General features: G+C 42.9%; 1 pseudogene; it reads right to left on the bottom strand.

The window, feature by feature from the left end:
- Positions 1 to 654: 654 nt before the first annotated feature.
- LOC107131426 (small nuclear ribonucleoprotein G-like) lies at positions 655 to 1,135 on the bottom strand (annotated as a pseudogene).
- Positions 1,136 to 16,889: the final 15,754 nt, after the last annotated feature.

Here is a 16,889-nt window from a genome sequence, read left to right as displayed (position 1 = left end):
AGATCTATCAACTGATGTTCATCAGTTTTAGAAAATTCTCAGCCATTGTTTGTCTCAATATTCGTTCTACCTTTTCCACCCTTTTCTTCTTATGGGACTCCAATTGACTCTTTTGCTATTACACTTATCATTTGGGTTTTTATTATGTGGCTTCGCAGTTAAAGAACTTTCATTTTATTTTTTCTTATTTTTTTAGGCTTTTAGTTCTCTGGTGAAATATCTAACCTTGCCTACTATCTTCTTGAATATAGAAGGGATTGTTATTTAAAGTCTTTATCTGATAAGTTTGATAACTGGACACTCCATGGATCTGACTCTATCTTCTGTTATTTCTATTTATTATCAGTCATTTTGTTTTACATCTTTGTATACCTACTTTGCTTTTGAGTGTGTTCTCCTAACTGTAGTGCAAAATTGTTGGTGGGAAAAATGGTGAGAACAAAAGTGATGTTATATTTCACCAAAAAGGATTTTTGTTAGTTCTGACTGAAGCTAGGGAAGCTAATAATTAAGGATCACCTTAACCCAGCTTTATAGCTTAAGATTTTACTGGCTATTCAGATGACATGAATCTGCCCTTGTCAGGGCTGGTTTATTTCTTTTTTTTTTTTTTTTGGCTATTACAAAAGTTTATTTAACAAAAAAGTTCAGTAAGAAAATGTACACAACCCAATTTTTCTGGTAGTAAAATGTGGAGAGGGGACACGTGGAAGCGTTGATTTCTCTGGTGAACTCAGCCATTGTTCATACTCGTTCCAAGGCTTCTAACATGATGATACTATTTCCTCGTATTACCACCATTCCAATATTGTTCTGTTGCCCACTAGTTGCTATTTCCACACATTCATCTATCACAAGATTCATAAAGGGATCCAATCCCCACAATATTCCTTGGACATGTCTGCCACTATTTAATTTCAATGATAACTTCTTGTCCATAAATTTCTTCAACTTGGAGGGTGTGCTTTGCTCATGATGTCTACTCTCTGGTTTATTTCTGATTCACCTTTATTTCTTGGATATATTCCTTTGGGGTTACACCTAAAATGGGGGATTACTAGCTTCCCATCACTCCCCCTTGACTGGCTCTGGAATCCAGCTCTAGTCTCTTTAGCCATATGAGGCTAAAAACTAGGGGAGTTTAGTCCCCCTATCCTTAATCCAAGGTCAATGTCTGCTCACGGGGGAAAAGCAACATGATTGCTTTTCTCTAGATTTAGATTTTCTCCTGGGTTTTGACCTGGAAGTTCTCCATTACTCCAGTAGCTCTTAAAAACACTTTATTCATCTCTTCTACTTATTTTCTGTAGGAGGCTTGATTTTAATTACAAGTGTGTAACGGCTAGAAACCATTAAGTGAGAAAATAGATGTGTTCTGTTTTGTCCAATGGTTGGATGAAATCTGATGGATGGAATTTACAAAGAGGCCAATTTCTACTAAACCAAAGGAATAACTTCCTAGCAATTATTTTAAAAATAATAAAAAGCTGCCCACAAAACTGGGAGTTTTCTGTCATGTCTAAGTTAAAATGATGCTTTGCCAAAATTTCTTCCAGAGACTCTCTAGCAGCAGAGGAAAAGGAGCTTGTATCCCTTGGGAGTGTGTAGGAGGCACATGAGGCTGCTTTGAGATTTCCCCAACCTAAAACATATCTCAACCTAACCTAACCCAGACAGAACTCTGGATTTCTCTCCTGTTTCTCTGATGGCACTGGCATCCACCCAAATATTCAGGCTTTAGATTTGAGAATAGCTTTCATTAGTCTCTTTCCTTCACATTCCACATCTAATCCATTGATAGGAATTGTCAGTTCTCTTCCAAAGTATATATCCTGGACTTGACCATTTCACTTATCACTGTCTTTAGAACCACAACTCTAACCCTAACTGAACCTAATCCTAAATTTGCTAGGACTGCCTAACAAAGCCCCACAGACTGGATGACAGAAACAATAGAAATGTCTCAGTGTTCTAGAGGCTGCAAGTCCAAGATCCTCGTGTCAGCAGGCTTGGTTTCTTCTGAGGCTTCTTTCCCTGGCTTGTAGATGCTGCTTTCTCCCTGTGTCTCCACATGGTCTTCCTTCTGTACGTGCTTGTGTCTTCATCTCCTTTTCCTTTAAGGACACCAGTCATATTGGATTAGCATCTACCCTCAATGGCTTCATTTTACCTTAATTACCCCTTTAAAGATGCTGTCTTCAAATATAGTCACATTCTGAAGTACTAGGGGGTTAGAGCTTAAACATAAGAATTTTGGGGACACACAACTCAGTCCATAATAGCTACCATCTTTTCTTGGCTTGACCATGGCAATAACCTTCATTCTCTTTCAGCGTCATTTCCTTACAGTCCCAAAGCCTGTTGTTCACTCAGCAGCCAGAGTGATTTTTCTTTCTTTCTTTTTTTTTTTTTGAGTTGATCATCCATTAAGTTTTATTTTTTTTTAATTTTATTTTATTTTTAAACTTTACATAATTGTATCTAAAGTACACATTATATCACATCATTTCTGTGCTGAAAATGCTACATTGCAAACCAGAATAAAATGTACGTGTAGGAGCACAGGCACTATTTGACCTCACCTTCGCACAACTCTCTGACTTCCTATCTGTTTAGCATTCACACTGCATCAGTTACCCTCAACCTCTGTTGTCCCTGCAAATATTCCAAGTTTGTTCTGAGGAATTTTGGCCATGCTTTCTTTTCTTCTTAGAAAGTTCTTTCAGTCTTTCATGGCTGGCTTTTTGGGGTCATCTCAGTAGACCTTTCTTTATGTTCTAGCTAAAGCAACAACATGGGGTTCCCTGGGGGCTCAGATGGTAATGAATCTACCTGCAATGTGGGAGACCTGGGTTCAATCCCTGGGTCAGGAAGATCCCCTGGAGCAGGGAATGGCTACCCATTCCAGCATTCCTGCCTGGAGAATTCCATGGACAGAGAAGCCTGGCGGGCTACAGTCCATGGGGTTGCAAAGAGTTGGCTACAACTGAGCGACTAACACTTTCACTTTCAAAACGACAACATACCTACACCCCCGCCTTCTACTACTTAACCCTCTTTATTTTATTGATATTACTTATGAGTCGGAAATGACAATGCGTATTTATCGTCTGTTTGCTCGTCACTTTCCTCGTACTCCAGAATGACAGTCCTTTGAAGACAGAAGCACTGCTTGTCTTGGACCCTGCTGTCCCCAGTCTAGATGCAGCGCCTGCCATAGAAGATGCGCAAGAAATAGTCATTCATTCACTGATTTCAAGAATATAGGCACTCCAAATCTCTTCCTCTCTCCCTTAATATTTTGATAAAGTTGATTATTATGAGTCTTTTTTCCTCCTGTAAAAACACTTACTCCCTGGCATGAACTGCATTTTTCTAGGGGCTGAAGAAATCTTTTTTCAAAAAGCTTGGAATAGAGAATGACTAGATCTGAAGTGGTAAACTGATTTCTTCTTGTGCACAACACTGGTTGCTTAGAAGTGGCTGAGATGAATGTTGAAGTTCCACCTGAGCTCATTGGGAGTGTCATGATTGATTAGCAATGTCTGCCAGTGGCACTGTATGGGAGACTGCAGGCCTCATTTATTGAATGCCCATTGCTTGCTAACTGGTGTCCACAGCATATATTAATGAATTAAAAGCTTGTTCTATATTCTGTCTTTAGTGGTGTTCCAGGAAAAATTAAAGACTAAGATATTCTGTAAGTATAGAGTCATATAACCATGGGATTCATTTAAAATTATGCTAATTGGAGACAAAATCTTCGAGATAAGTTAATATATCCAGTCCCCTAACTACCGATGATATTTAACCACACCAACAGGAATACGCAGCCTCAGAGACATGAAGCCAACCACGGCCCCATGAGTTTTGACCAAGCCTAAGTATTTTTGCCAAAAGAAATTTCTGAGACTTATTGAATGCTCAAATCTTAAGGCAGCCCTTCGAGATTTTTGCCACTGAAGATTATGTTTGCAAACCAATCAGCAAAATGCAGAATGAGATTATTCTGTTGCTGGTTTGGATAAAGAAAAGCACATTCTTTACTGTGTAGATGAAAGTTGAGTGGGGTGTTTCCCATCTGAATTCTCTGGATCCTATAATTAAGGATACCTGGGAGTTTCAGAATATTAGACATAAGCAAACAGTTGCAAACATTTTATGAAGTAGTGGCAGTGGGGGGCGGGGATCCCACATTTTTCCAATTATTTAGCAAGGCATAGCTCTTGGCCTCTTTATATGAGCAAGATAAACAAAGAAGTCACTCTTTGCTCTTTTATATCATTAGAGCAAATGTCGATAAGGACATGTTCTCCAGTGCCAACATAGTGGCTAATGTTTAGTTCCAAAAGGATCAAGGTGGAAGCAACCTCTCCCAAAGGTAAACCTTCTCCTTTGTGAATTTGCTTTAAGGAAGACTGTAGACCAAAACTCCTTTTTGTTGTCATTATTAAATAAGTCTCTAAACATAAATATTGATGCTTTCAAACTGTGGTTCTGGAGAAGACTCTTGAGAGTCCCTTGGACTACCAGGAGATCAATCCAGTCAATCCTAAAGGAAATCAACCCTGGATATTCATTGGAAGGACTGATGCTGAAGCTGAAGCTCCAATACTGTGGCCACCTGATATGAAGAGCTGACTCATTGGAAAATACCCTGATGCAGGGAAATATTGAGGGCAGGAGGAAAATGGGGCAACAAGCGATCAGATGGCTGGATAGCATAATCAACTCAATGGACATGAGTTTGAGCAAACTCCAGGAGATAGTGAAGGATAGGGAGGCCTGGTGTGCTGCTGTGTATGAGGTCACAAAGAGTCAGACATGACTTAGTGACTGAACAACAAAACAGAAATACATAAATAAATAAATTCTTAAATCATCTGTTTGAATTACAATTATATACGTGTATATAGGACTTCCCATGTGGCGTTAGGGGTAAAGAACCTGCCTGCCAAGGCAGGAGACATAAGAGATGGGTTCAATCCTTGTGTTGAGAAGATCCCCTGGAGGAAGACATGGCAGCCCACTCCAGTATTCTTGCCTGGAGAATCCCACAGACAGAGGAGCCTGGCAGGTTACAGTCCATAGGGTTGCAAAGATTCGGAGACGACTGAAATTACTTAGCATGCGCACACACATGCATATATATATATTCACTGCATTTGATCCCATGTGTCATATTTCCCCCATGTATTCATTTATATGTGTGTGAGCTGGCATCCAGTACTATTACTTCATGGCAAATATAGATGGGAAAACAGTGGAAACAGTGGCTGACTTTATTTTTGGGGGCTCCAAAATCACTGCAGATGGTGACTGCAGCCATGAAATTAAAAGACGGTTACTCCTTGGAAGGAAAATTATGACCAACCTAGACAGCATATTAAAAAGCAGAGACATTATTTTGCCAACAAAGGTCTGTCTAGTCAAAGCTATGGTTTTTCCAGCAGTCATGTATGGATATGAGAGTTGGACTATAAAGAAAGCTGAGCACCAAAGAATTGATGTTTTTGAACTGCAGTTTTGGAGAAGACTCTTAGGAGTCACTTGTACTGCAAGGAGATCCAACCAGTCCATTCTAAAGGAAATCAGTCCTGGGTGTTCATTGGAAGGACTGATACTGAGGCTGAAACTCCAATACTTTGGCCACCTCATGCAAAGAGCTGACTCATTGAAAATATCCTGATGCTGAGAAAGACTGAAGGTGGGAGGAGAAGGGGACGACAGAGGATGAGATGATTGGATGGCATCACTGACTCATGGACATGTGTTTGTGTAAACTCCGGTAGTTAGTGATAGACAGGGAGGCCTGGAGTCCTCGGGGTCGCAAATAGTCGGACACGACCAAGCGACTGAACTGAACTGAGCTTGTATTTGTACACATATGCCTCTATGAATGTATGTGTTAGATATAAAACACATTTTTCATGTGGCAGAAGGGAATGCTGTCAGTAGCTTTAGCAAATCAGTTAAAGCTGCCACGGTTGGTCCTTTGCATAGTCTTCAGCTCCCTTTCTGTGTCCTGCCTGTACTACTCAAGACTAAACCAGGTAGGAAGTATTGGAGTTCCCATGGGAACATTATAATGTTCTTCACATCTGCCATTGGGTAAGAAGTCTGAGATGAGAAATGAGAAGTTTTATAGGTTGGGATCTAAACACAGGAGGGTGTGTGGGGGGGGATATAGATACACACACACACTCATAGCCTTGATACTGTCACACTGTGCTCTAAAGCACTGTTAATATGTCTTTTGGGGATCCTCAAACAAGCCAGGCTCTAATTCTCCTCTGCCCACTTGTTGTGGGGCTCCTTCTTATCTTTCTTTCCTAAATATCATTATTCAGAGAGGCTGTCCGTGACCGTATTACTCAAATTCCCTTGTTTGCTTCCTTCCAATTTATTATTAGAAGTTTGTCTATTTGGTCCATTTGTGCACCGTTTGTATCTAACTCTCTCAGGAGAAGGTAAGCTCTGTGACATCTGAAGTCTCGTCTCTCGTTTTCTGCTGTAGCCTCAGCCCCCAGCACAGAATGTTTGATGCCCTGGCATAGTTTTCTGGTTGCCCAGGAAACCCCATTTCACTGTCTCACCTGGTCCTGGGCGCTGAACATTTGCTGCTCTGACAGTCCTGTTTCACTTTCCACAGCAGTGCTCAGCCACTTAATCATGTCCGACTATTTGCGACCTCATGGACTGTGGTCCACAAGGCTCTTCTGTCCATGGGATTTTTCAGGCAAGAATACTGGAGTGGGTTTCCATTTCCTCCTCCAGAGGATATTCCTGACTTAGGGATCAAACCCATGTCTCCTGCATCTCCTGCATTGACAGGAAGATTCTTTACCACTGAGCTACCTGGAAGCCCTATTGATTTGTGTACTGATACCCAATCAGAGATGCTCTGAAATAAACATCCTTGCTAAAGTGTGACAGGAGCATGGTGGTTTCTTTTATTCATTCACTTCCTCACCCATCCCTAAAAACATTCTCTAAGGCTTTTCTGAGACAAGCCTGTGTAGAACATTAAGGATGCTATTATGAATAGTATCAATATATGATAACTGTCCTCAATAAGTTTGTGGGCTAATGGGGGATATGGCCTATGAGCAGACAAAGGACTCTGGTAGCAGCAACCACAGGGTTTTGTGTGGGCTCAAAGGATTGGTCCTCAAACTCAGTCTATATGGGCAAGAAGATCCCTGGAGGAAGGGGAGTTTTAGAAGAATCTTGAAGGACCAGTAGGAGTTAGATAAGGTTGGGCTGGTCTGAGGGGTTATGCAGAGTGATTCAGGGGAGGAAACTCCATGTGCAAAGGCATTAGGATCCTCTGGAGGATGTAAGAGGTCTGGTGTGCTGAGTGCACTGTAAAATCATAGGGGAGGGTAAGGGACAAAGGTGGTCCTGGACAGATGGCGTACATCATGAGATGGGCTAAGGAATTTGGAATTCATCCTAGTCACCATGGGGAATCACAGAAAGATTTTAACAAGATAATTATATAATTAGATTTGTTTTAAAAATGATCACTCTTGTTTACAAGGTGGTAAGGGTACAGTGCTCATTCATTCATTTGTCCATCCATCCATCCAACCATCCAACAATCTTTATTTAGTACCTACTATATAACAGGCATTGTTCATCATTGAGGATGAATAATGAAGAGCAAAACAGAGTCTCTGACTCTTCAATCTTCTGGTCTGGTGATGATAGACAAATATAGCACCAAAAATAAACAGAAAAAGACAAGTTGTAATAATGGCTATGAAAGGGAAAAATAAGGAGCTGTGGGAGCATTTGACAGGGTCCAGGAGGCCATGAGGAGGAAATGATGTTTGTGTTGACCTCTGCCAGGTGGTGATGTTCAACTGCCCCTGCTCATTCTCCCTGTGAGAAGTTCTCTGGCTTTGACCAAGATGGTGGAAGTGGGATTGAGGGAAGGAGGCAGTTAGAGAGATTGTAGGGAGGTAGAATCAATAGGACTTGAAGATATTTGGGGGTGGGGGGCAAGGGAGAAAGGGGGAAGGAGAGAGAAACAACTAAAGAATGGCCCAGGCATTTGACTTGGGCACTCTGTCTTTTGCCATCACCAGGACTGCAAACATCAAAAGCTACAATGACTGGACTTGTCCTATCTCCCAAACACTTCTCTTACAGACTTTATCTCACTGAACTCTCATAACAGCCTTATTTGGTATTCTCCATCTATTGGGTGCCTTATCTGTCAAGTACTGTACTAAGTACTTTCCATATATTAATTCTTCTATTAATCAGATGAGTCAAAGGCTCCTGGCATATCAAACCTCAGAGAGGTTAACTAACTTGATTGGGTCTACACAGCTCATCACTTTCAGAGTCTGTATTGGAGCCCACATCTGCTGCTCTTCAGAATAAGTGGTTGTAACCATCCTGCATGGTCAGTTTGGGATGTCTACAACATAGACATTGACCCCTCGTATTTGTTATTCATTAGAATCATCAGTGCCTTGGCTCAAAAGTCATCATCTAGTGCTACTATTTAAGGAACTCTATTTCTCTACCATTTATAGGCATCATTTGATGAAAATCTCAAGTTCACCCTGAGCTAATAGGACTTACTAACCACTGAAATGCATTTCACTAACCAGTGAAATGCAGACATTAAGGGAGATGAAAGCACAACTGTCCTACCCATTCCCTGGTCAACTTGGAGGCGCCAGGCTCCTTCAGGGGGACATTTGTTGACCAGGAGTCCCCAAGTGGGGAGACACATGTGCTAGGAGCCTCCTGGCACCCTACCGGGTGCCTTACCTGTGCTCATCCTCATGGTCTTCTAAGCATCCCTCTGAAGTGTTGGGAGTCATTTCATAGTTAAGGAAGCTCCCACACAGACCAGCTAAAGTCCTGTTAAATCTACACCGACTAAGTGACTAGGAAGTTAGAATTTGAATCCAGGCCTACCTGTATCCCCTACTCCACTAGAAACGATGTGGCAGGAGAGGTTGAAGAAACCAAAAGGGCTTAACTTGGAAGGAAAGATTTTGAGATGTCAGGGTGAAATAGAAAATAGATGCCTCCTCCCTAGGGTCCTATCAGGCAGAAGGAGGACCAAGAGTAGGATTCAGATTCAGTCAGCTGACCCTGCTGTGGGTCAGGCCCTATGCCAGATGCTGGGATATCATGAACAAAACATCAGCCTTGGCCTCGTGTAGCTCATAGTCTGGGAGAACAGATGGACACGTGACCAGGTGCTTCCCACAAAAGCCTCACATGCTGAGTGTACCAGCAGACAAGGGAATGGAGGAAGAGGGCCTGATCACTTGTGACCAGGCATACCAGGGAACTTGAAAAAGATGGTCTCCTTTAAACATTGCTTCAGTGAACAAGTAGAGTCTTGACAAATAGAGATAGAAATAGTAGAAGGTTCTTAGGAGCTGGGCAGGAGCAGAAAAAGAGCACCAAGGCAGGAGACTGGATAGTGGATTTGGGAAGAGTGCATGCTGGGCAGGGTTAGCAGGTGGCTTCTACTTGGAGAAATGCCAACCATGAGCCTGAAAATATCTAGCCTTGAGTTGGGGGCGGGCCTTGAACATCAAGCTTCCTGAAGTAAGATGTGTGTATCTTGCTTTAGGCAAATTTGAAAGAAGAACATACAGATTTACACAAAGATACTCATTGTTTACTGCTGCTTTTTCAGATGTTGCTGATAAGGTGATTGTTATTGAAGTTCAATATTTGCTACTAGAAAAAAAATTCCAACCCTAATTCTTCACAAAGAACTCAGGTCATTCTCCAGATACGCACAACCCCAGTGACTGTGCTTTTAAATATGAGCCTGAGATGAGAACCTAGGGACCTGAAGGTATCTCAGTTCTTTGAGGATTGTCAACTGAGTGAGGTGACAACTGGCTCAGGATAGGAGGGGGAACCTGGGGACTCAGATGCCACAAGAGTGTCCTGGAAATCCCAGCCCATTTGGCATTAGCCCGATGTGAGAGGGGCAGAGGGGTTGGTACCCTAACATTTTCTTTTTGATGACTGTTTTGCTCTGTGTATTTATAGAGGAACAAGCACTAACAAGTTTTGGCATTTTTTCAAACATTTGACTCTTGATTGCAAAAAATTGTAACAGGCCTCTTAACTGCTTAAAGTCCTTAGTGCAAAGACTGGAGGTTGTTAGATTTATTATTATTTTTTACCGTCTCCCTCTAACCCAGCTCTAGTGCTTTTCAAATAGTTGAAGAAAGACAATTGCTAGTCTTTAAATTGAAGCGCATGGAAGAATGTCTTGGGAGAAACAGTGTTCAAGAGGTGAAAGATTACCATATATTTAAGTGTTTGAGCCCATCCATCTTTTACAGCAGAAGTCTTTAATCAGGGCCAGTGATTACAGGGATAATGTCAAGATAAAAATCGTATGCATGCTAGCATTTAAAAAAATTCTCTGCCCTAAGTCACTAATGGTAGCTTAGATTATTAGCACAGAGATCATCCTCAAGGCCTAATGGGCCCTGGCTGGTTCCTCTCTTGGCAGGCCTTGGGCACTGGGCTCACCTTTGTAATTTCACCTTTGGCTTGGAGTCTGTGTCTCCACAGGCACCTCGATTTGAAAGCAATCAGCTGACTTCATCCTTAGAAGTGAGTGTTACCAAAAGATCACGTGACTGTTATTTTCAAAGTAACTAGTTAGTTAACTGAAGTCAGAAGTTGCAGCAAAGTGGGTTGAGTGTGTAGCTGCCATTTTGCTTACAAAATGCTTTCCCATTGTGGCATTCATGTGTTTTGTGAACGTTTGTTGAGAGCTTATTATCTAGAGGCTCTGTACTCAGTACTGAAATGCATACAAAACACAAGATACAATCCAAGCCTAATGAAGCTTATGGTGCAAGCACTCATTCATCATTTGTTCCTACACGCAGCACACATTACAGGGTGTCTCAGTGTGTCTGTCGTGAAGGCGTTGATCCAGGTGCGGGGCTGCAACACAGCACATTTCCTTCTCTCAGGTTGTTTGCATTTTGGAAAGAGATGTTGGGAACTAGACTTTGTCAGGTATTGATGACAACAAAGGATAATAAAACTGGGGATATGGGCATTTTTAAACAAATGATTGTATTTCTTACCTTCTTTGGGTGAGATTAGTAAACCCATTCTAAGATGCAAACAAGGTTCAGGATGCACATAATGGCTATGTCCTGCAGGGAGCCATCCAGAGAGAGGTACGTTTGGCCCCAGGGCTGCGCCATTCTGGCCCTCACCTCAATGTGCCGGTACCTTGCCTTTCAGGACACCCTGCTGCTTTCTCTTTGGGGTTCTACCTGAATGGCTAGATGTTCCTTTTATGCATGTGTGCATGGTCAGTTGTGTCCAACTCTTTGCAACCCAACCATGCTCTTCTGTCCATGGAATTTTCCAGTGAGAATACTGGAGAAATGAGTTGCTATTTACTCCTCCAGAGGATCTTCCTGAACCAGGGATCAAACCAACGTCTCCTGCATTTCCTGTTTTGGCGGCAGATTCTTTACCACTGAGCCACCTGGAAAGCTCCTCCCTTAATGCAATCTCCTGTTAAAAACTATCTCCCACCTCCAGCCCTTCGCCCAGACTTTGACTTTCTTTCAGATGATTTTATTTGTTTTTGTTTTTTTTTCAGAAAGAATTCTTAAAACTGTCACTTATGCTTTTAATTTTAATACCCTCCCTTCACTCCCAGGAGGGAAACCAGCAACAGAATAAAGCCCCAAAGAACCAGCACTGATGAGCTGGGAAAGACCTGTGAGTCCTGCAATAAGCCTCAGGGGTCTAGGACTGCCGCTTGCTGCCCTTGGGATTTGTTTCCATCCCTCCCTTCTTTCCTTTTCCAGAATCTCCCATATCTATAAAGTCATGAACACTAGCACCCCCAGCCACTTGCCAGGATTGTAGTGAAGGTCACCTAAGAAAGCAGCTACAGAAGTCCTTCATGAACTCGCCCCTTGGACAAAAACCCAAAAGAATAAAATAGATCACTGAGTGTTGTGGAGAGAGCACCCACTCTGGAGTTAGGGGGCCTGGGTGGGACCCTAGCACACCAACTACTGAATTCGGCTCAAGCATTTAGTCTGCCAAACCTGTTTGCTCCTGTCACTATAGAGCCTGCAGTGATGGAGGGCCACCTGGCTGAGGGACAGAGCAGCAATATCTCCATCATAAGGCAGAAAATTGAATGAAATGGTGATGTAATAGTCTCACTCTGTGTTCATATTTTCTAAACCCCAGGCATTCATGAGCACCTTCATAACATTTGTCACATCAGCTCTCTAAATGTCTTCATTTACATTTGTACTTCAGCCATGGCTAAATAAAAGCTATAAGATCACAGGTTTTATTTCATGAATGTCTTACAATTAGAACAAATATGTAATCATTTAATATATTATATTATATATTATAATAAAATGTATAATATTATATATTATATAATAAATATAAATTCCTGAGATTCTTGTAAGCAACCCCAGTGCCATGTGAATGTTTATCAGGTGAATGCATTGTAGGTCCTCTTTCTGATCTTTTCATGGGCTTTAATCATCAGCACATTTTCATGGAGTTTCAAAGTCTGATACTTTCCTTTCACAAATGTCATCTCATTTGATCCTTAAGATATTCACAGCTGAGAACAAGGCTAAAATTATTGTCTCCACTTTATGGCAGAAAGGGCTTGGCGAGAGGAAATAATTTGCACGGAGTCATGCAGCTTATTAGATGGGAGCCAGGAAGAGAACCCAGGGCTCTGGATTCCCAGCCTAAAATGCCTCCCTCCTGTGTCTGAGATGTTCTTTCTCCTCACAGGGCCCTGGGCCACCCACCCGCTGTTGGTTCCTCCCCTCCAGACCTGGCTGAGGCCTCAGAAGGCTGTCTGGACTCTCAGAGCTCAGCTGTAAATATTGGAGAGGGGTTCTCTTATCTGAGAGTCACTTCTCACTCATCCAGCTGCCAGCAGCCTAAGTATCCATCAACTTGCAGACTGTAAATCAGTGCCCAGCTCGACAGCAAATCCATGAGCCTGAGCTGGAGCCCAAACAGGCATCAGCCCCTGCCTGAGGAATTGCAGAGAAAACTTTGAGGCTGAGCCCAGCCAAGAGCCACTTTAAGAGATGCTTTGGGTCCAGACACATCATCCTGCCCCCAATGGAAAAAGACCAAAAGGAGAAAGCCAGGGGCTGCAAACCCAGGCCACTGGACCCCAGACTGCATCACATAGGGACAGAGAGAAGGGAAGCCCACTCCTAAACTTGGTGGTTTGCTGCCTGAGCACATCAGCTCTACATCCAGAGGGTCAGGCAAAGGCTGATACGGATACCTATGTCAAAGCGTTAGGGGCCGCTTGAGACTAATGCTCAGAGAGAGGATCCTTGTCTTCTCCCTAATCCTCCAAACAACTCCAAAGTTAACTTGGAAAGACCACTCCATGCTGAGATTGGGAAAGACAGATTATAACTAAAAGGAAAAACAAAAACAAGCAACTATTTCTGTATTTCCTGGAATTGAATATGGGAAATAGATGGGGAAACAGTGGAAACCGTGTCAGACTTTATTTTTTTGGGCTCCAAAATCACTGCAGATGGTGACTGCAGCCATGAAATTAAAAGATGCTTACTCCTTGGAAGGAAAGTTATGACCAACCTAGATAGCATATTCAAAAGCAGAGACATTACTTTGGCAACAAAGGTCCGTCTAGTCAAGGCTATGGTTTTTCCAGTGGTCATGTATGGATGTGATAGTTGGACTGTGAAGAAAGCTGAGTGCTGAAGAATTGATGCTTTTGAACTGTGGTGTTGGAGAAGACTCTTGAGAGTCCCTTGGACTGCAAGGAGGTCCAACCAGTCCATCCTAAAGGAGATCAGCCCTGGGTGTTCATTGGAAGGACTGATGCTAAAGCTGAAACTTCAGTACTTTGGCCACCTCATGCGAAGAGTTGACTCATTGGAAAAGACTCTGATGCTGGGAGGGATTGGGAGCAGGAGGAAAAGGGGACGACAGAGGATGAGATGGCTGGATGGCATCACCGACTCAATGGACGTGAGTTTGAGTGAACTCTGGGAGATGGTGATGGACAGGGAGGCCTGGCATGCTGTGATTCATGGGGTCGCAAAGAGTCAGACACAACTGAGCGACTGAAATAACTAACTAACTATACAACAAAGTCTGTAAGACCTTCCAGGATGGGGTCCCTGCCCAACCCCTCAGCCCTGACCCTCTTTATTCCCATTCAGAACATTCCTGCCACACCAACTGTGTGATTTCCTAGACAGGCCTGATGTCCCCAGCCTCTAGGACTTCACCCTGAGTACATCTCTGCCAGGGTCATCTTTTTTCCTTTTCCCACCTAATTCCTACTCAGCCTTCAAGACTTTTCCTTTGCTGATTCATTGATTAACCCAACCAAACGTTTAAAAAAAAAATAGATGAAATAAAGTTCAGGGATTAGCCTAGCAATAGAAGAATAGTGCTTACAGCAAGCACCTTGGCAGGGTCAGCTAAGAAGATCAGAGTAATAGGGTCTGAAACCACCCTGAGCGCCCTCCCACCTTCTCTAGCAGCCTTCATCTGTCTGTTGGCTTGATCCCACATCATGTTCTAGGGCCCTCTCTTACCTCCTTACCCATCAGGATCTTACTGAACCGTTAGGGCTCGGGAACCCTACCAGGAGCCCCTCATATCACTAGACTTCTTGGAGAATCTGATGGCTAAATTCCAAAATGATGCCTGTTTATACTTTGCAATTGTTGGGGTTGTTATAAGTTCCTGTTTCTCTCCCCAAAGAAACTCTGAGTTTCTCAAATGGGCCTTCATTTTTCACTCTCCTTGTTCACTTCTCCCTATCCTTCAACCTAACTCCCAGCATCTGTGCCTTGAGTGGTCCACAGGGCAGGGTCAACAATATATTAGGGATAGTTCATGGGTTCTCCAGGGCTGATCTTCTCATTGTTTAATATGCACACTCTGGGTGCCCATATTTTCCCATCATTTCATGGCAAATAGATGGGGAAACAATGGAAACCGTGACAGACTTTATTTTCTTAGGCTCCAAAATCACTGCGGATGGTGACTGCAGCCAAGAAATTAAAAGACACTTGCTTCTTGGAAGAAAAGCTATGACAAATCTAGACAGCATATTAAAAAGCAAAGACATCACTTTGCCGACAAAGGTCCGTATAGTCAAAGCTATGGTTTTTCCAGTAATTACATACAGATGTGAGGGTTGGACCATAAAGAAGGCTGAACACCAAAGAATTGATACTTGCGAAATGTATTACTGGAGAAGACTCTTGAGAATCCCTTGAACAGCAAGGAGATCAATCCAGTCAATCCTAAAGGAAATCAACCCTGAGTAGTCATTGGAAAGCCTGATGCTGAAGCTGAAACTCCAATATTTTGGCCACTTGATGTGAAGAGCTGACTCTTTGGAAAAGACCCTAATGTTGGGAAAGAGTGAAGGCAGGACGAGAAGGGGACAACAGAGGATAAGATGGTTGGATGGCATCATCAACTCAACGGACATGAGTTTGAGCAAACTCTGGGAGATGTGAAGGACAGGGAAGCCTGGTGTGCTGCTGTCCATGGGGTTGCAAAGAATCGGACATGACTTAGCAACTGAACAACATTTTGCCAAAGAATAAGATGCCTTTCAACAACAGTGTTTTAGGCCATTTAAAATGATTCAAATTAATCCTATAAATCTGGGATTATTTCCCTCAGGAGCTCAAAAGTAATACAATGGTAAATATTCATAATTCTTCCATTTCTCGTATACCCTCCCACTATTAATGGCTCCATGTTGCAAGTTGGCCAAGGACACAAGTTGCTAATTTTAGCTAGACTGAGAAAGGAACAGCCCTGGCACAGCACAGTGGCTGATAGATAGCAATCCTAGAACTAGGGTGAAACTTGGCAGGTGAATTTCAGAGAGGTGGTTCTCCTACCTTGCCTCTGACCGACACCCATGTCATGACTACAGGCAATTCTGGATGACTGAACAATTTAAAATCTTTTTTATCTTACACGGTTCTTCCATTCTCATTGCGGTTATTGCTGATGGCAGGCGTGCTGATGTCTTGGCAGAGTGGAGCCTTCCTGCTGGGAAGAGGGGTTTTGAATTTGATGTCCCATTATGACTCTGATAGATTCAGACAAATTTCTCAGGCTTGGTGGACCTTTGCCCAGGCTGGAAATCTTCCCTGGGCAGCAGGAAACATCTGAGGCACCCAGACCCTAAACGGGGTGTTTTGCTTTACTAATCCCCAGATCTCCATGGACTGCAGCCAGAAGGGTTTGAGAAAGACAAAGCTGGGATTCAGTCTCCAAGGCCTGAAGTGGTAGCAATGAAGTTCCTCAATGTAGGGAGTCATGAAACAGTGTCCAAGCCCTTCACTAGGTTGGACCAGGCCCAGTACAAGCTTCCCTGGGCTGAAGACATCCAGAATATGAGTTAGCCTGGGCTTTACTAACAGGAAGGCTCTATCCTGGGGCTGTGCCTTTAAAGAAGTTCACGGAATATTTGCATTTAGGTGGCCTGGAGAGAGAAGTTTGGAAGAAATACAAGAATGGAAATCATAGTGGAAGCTGGGATGTGGTAGAAGTGGGTGTTAATGGATAGAATAAGTCTAGGGCAGAACTGAAAGGCTCTAGAAAATGGGCAGTGGTTCCAGAGTCAGGATGAAGCAGGGCATCTGGAAGTTAACAACAGTAAAGCAAGTCATACTATCACCTCTATGTTACATGTGTACCTGGAGTGTGGACTTGGACACACCTTGCAGGGGACTGGGCTCAGCATCTGTCTTGGAAAGTAGGACCTAGCCTGTACCCACTCACATGACCATGAGACTTCATCTGTAGTCTCAGAGCTCAGGAATAAATGTCACAAAGGA

The sequence above is a fragment of the Bos taurus genome, chromosome 2 (assembly GCF_002263795.3).
Source record: "Bos taurus isolate L1 Dominette 01449 registration number 42190680 breed Hereford chromosome 2, ARS-UCD2.0, whole genome shotgun sequence".
Classification (NCBI taxonomy): domain Eukaryota; kingdom Metazoa; phylum Chordata; class Mammalia; order Artiodactyla; family Bovidae; genus Bos; species Bos taurus.
Note: the sequence above shows the minus strand (reverse complement) of the source record. Positions and strands in the feature narration are given on the sequence as shown.